Source organism: Engraulis encrasicolus, chromosome 12 (genome assembly GCF_034702125.1).
Source record: "Engraulis encrasicolus isolate BLACKSEA-1 chromosome 12, IST_EnEncr_1.0, whole genome shotgun sequence".
In the NCBI taxonomy this organism is placed as follows: domain Eukaryota; kingdom Metazoa; phylum Chordata; class Actinopteri; order Clupeiformes; family Engraulidae; genus Engraulis; species Engraulis encrasicolus.
In genome coordinates this window covers 33295629-33299259 of record NC_085868.1, presented here as the reverse complement: position 1 = coordinate 33299259, position 3631 = coordinate 33295629, and positions in this window count along the sequence as shown.

Here is a 3631-nt window from a genome sequence, read left to right as displayed (position 1 = left end):
GCTATTATTCTCATCCTGTCTCTTAGCTATTTAGCAAACGCTGTGTATTAGCTACACCAAACACACACACACACACACACACACACACACACACACACACACACACACACACACACACACACACACAACCTATCCTTATGGGGCCATCCCACTAACCCCCATTCACATTGCGTAGCTCACATTTAGCCCCCACAAGGATAGTTTAGCACGCACGCACGCACGCACGCACGCACGCACGCACGCACGCACGCACGCACGCACGCACGCACGCACGCAACACAGTACAGTAGGCCTACATATGACCCTGGCAGTTCAAAGACTGACCACACAGAGAACAAACCCGTCTCCTCCCCTTCCCCACCACAGTCAAACCTCTTTGCCTTCATAATCTACAGGCATTTTCTGGGCCCAAACATGGAATCCTTTTTTCCATTCACTAAATCACAGTTTTTTGTAACGTTGGCTGTTTTTGCAGAACTCTTCACACAGACGCAAAAACCTATAACCTAAACCTAACTAACCTAACTAATAGCACAAAACACTCATTTTTGTAGTATAACTTTGAACACAACCTTAACCTAACCACTTCCTAAACCCTGTTGCATTCCAGTGTAAATGTAGCATACATCACATCTCTGAAAGTCCTGCGATTTTGTCCAGCTGCCAGGCAGGGGGTCGTTTCTAGACAGTGCCTTTGCTAACGACGTTAGCCATTTTGTTCGTTCTTAAGACCAACGTTGTAGCCAAGGTCTTGAGTTGGTCTTAAGTTGTTCTTAAGTTGGTCTTGCGTCTAAAGACCAACTGAAGACCAACTTAAGACCAACTCAAGAGCAACTTACGACCAACTCAAGACCGACTTAAGACGGTTAGCAACGACAAGAATCAAGAAACGGAGTCCAGTTTGGGAGCTAGGGGGATCTGGATATGCACCCAAATGTGCAAGTAGCTGGCGAAGCTGAGCGGAAACAACTGGATCTGGCGAGAGCTAAATCCACTCACAACTTCACTGTAAGTCAGTGTTGCCAGATTGGGTGGTAACCCGCCAAATTGGGCTACTTGGGATAGCCGTCGGCGGGAAAAAATGGGAAAAATTGGCCATTTGGCGTTTTTTTATGCAGTTTTGGGCCCATAGAAATCAATGCAATTTGTTGAAATTGGGTGGAATTTAGCGCATTTTGCTGTTTTTATCAAACTCATCTGGCAACACTGCTGTAAGTAGCAGGTTACCATGGATGATATAGGGTTGCAAGGGTTATGTACGTCTGCAGGGTAGAGTATAAGGTGATGAATACAAGGTAGAGTCATATTCAGTACATCACAATATGTATGGACATACCATAGGCCTAGATATTCTAACCTTAGAGATGGGTAAACTATGAATTTTTTGATAAGACAGACCGTGACGCAACGTGACGCAACGCAACGTGACGCGACGCGACACAGCAAACAGCAATGCAAGGTGTCGCTGTCCTGGCCTTATTCCATGACGTTATCAGTTGAAGTCATATTAAATCAATTAAATTTCAAATTTCAACAGTAAAGAAAAGTATGTGTAGAGTAAGAACTATCCAGGCTACAGTAGATATGGTGTGTGTGTGTGTGTGTGTGTGTGTGTGTGTGTGTGTGTGTGTGTGTGTGTGTGTGTGTGTGTGTGTGTGTGTGTGTGTGTGTGTGTGTGTGTGTGTGAGTGTGTGTGTGTGTGTGTGTGTGTGTGTGTGTGTGTGTGTGTGTGTGTGTGTGTGTGTGCGTGTGTGTGTGGGTGGGTTAGGGAGGCACACTCCAAACAACCATGTCAAAACAAAACATTCCTCTCATGCTTTGCCACATCCCTCCCTAGCAACGCACGCACGCACACACACAGAAATGAGAGTAGGGTCCAAACTCTATGTGTGGAGGTTATTGAGAAAGAGGGTGCACAAAAATGAATAGGACAACATTTAATGCTTATATTGTGGATTAAACAATGACAGATAGATCACATTTCTTGCTGGTGGTCAGTCTGCCTTCCTTTCTGAATGTCCTTTCTGTCTGTCTGTCTGTCTGTCTGTCTGTCTGTCTGTCTGTCTGTCTGTCTGTCTGTCTGTCTGTCTGTCTGTCTGTCTGTCCTTTCCTGTCTGTCTGTCTGCCTGTCTGTCTGTCTGTCTGTCTGTCTGTCTGCCTGTCTGTCTGTCTGTCTGTCTGTCCGTGTCTGCCTGTCTTTCTGTCTATACAGAATGTGCAATGATCATGTAAAAATGCTGATATCTTAGATTAGAAACATGGCGGAAAAATGAAATCTCTGGGTGGGTGTCTCTCTTCCTGTCTCTTCCTATCTGTGTCTGTTTCTCTGTCAGTTGTTCTCCTGTCTGTCGACACGGAACATGGAGGATGGAGAGACAGGTGAAGGTTACGGAGAATGTGGAGCATCCTGTCTCATGTTCCTCCTCTCCTTACCTCCAGACAGTGTTGCCAGATGTGTCTGATCAAATCCCGCCCAAAAGGTTCTCAAAAACCGCCAAAATGCGATAAATTCCGCCCAATTTCAACAAATTGCATTGATTTCAATGGGCATAAAACTGCAGAAAAAACGCCAAATGGCCAATTTTTCCCGTTTCTACCCGCAGACGGACATCCCAAGCAGCCCAATTGGGCGGGTAACCACCCAATCTGACACCACTGCCTCCAAGGCTACATGTAGCTGGTGTTGAATTCTCTTGCCACAGATTCTCTTCTCCATTTTATTATCACACATGATTTCTCACAACATTATCATTTAGCAGATAACTTCATCCAAAGTGACTTTTTAATTAAACCCATTTTTTCAAATTAAAAGAGTCAAAGCCCAGAGCATAGGCTTATAGTATTCACACAGTCAGTCACACACAGACATGGAAGGCAAGAGGAATGCACAAAACACACACACACACACACACACACACACACACACACACACACACACACACACACACACACACACACACACACACACACACACACACACACACACACACACACACACACACACACACACACACACACACACACACACACACACACACACACACACACACAGAGGGTTTCTCTTCCTCATTCCTGAGAGGTGATGTATTGAGTGGTGGTGATGTGTGTTTGAGGGTAGACCTCTTGAGTCTCAGCTGTGTGTGTTATAGTGTGCAGTATTGTAGTTCACTCTGGCCTGTTACAGGTGGCACTGAACAAGCTACAGCACTGTTACTTCTGACAGCCTGAATAAAATATCCCCTCCCCCCACCTTCCCTTTCTATCTAACACATGCACACACACGCACGCACGCACACACACACACTTGCACGCACGCACGCATGCACGCACACACACACACACACACACACACACTGTATTCTCCTTAGCTACATACAAAGTACAATGTTTTTACACCTTAGTGTGTTCTAATTCCTGTCCTGGACACAGACACACACTTGCATACAATGTCTCAATGTGTCCTTCGGCCACACACACACACACACACACACACACACACACACACACACACACACACACACACACACACACACACACACACACACACACACACACACACACACACACACACACACACACACACAGAAACAAACACATTAGCTCCATGCCGTAGCTCCCTCCTTCGGCCACA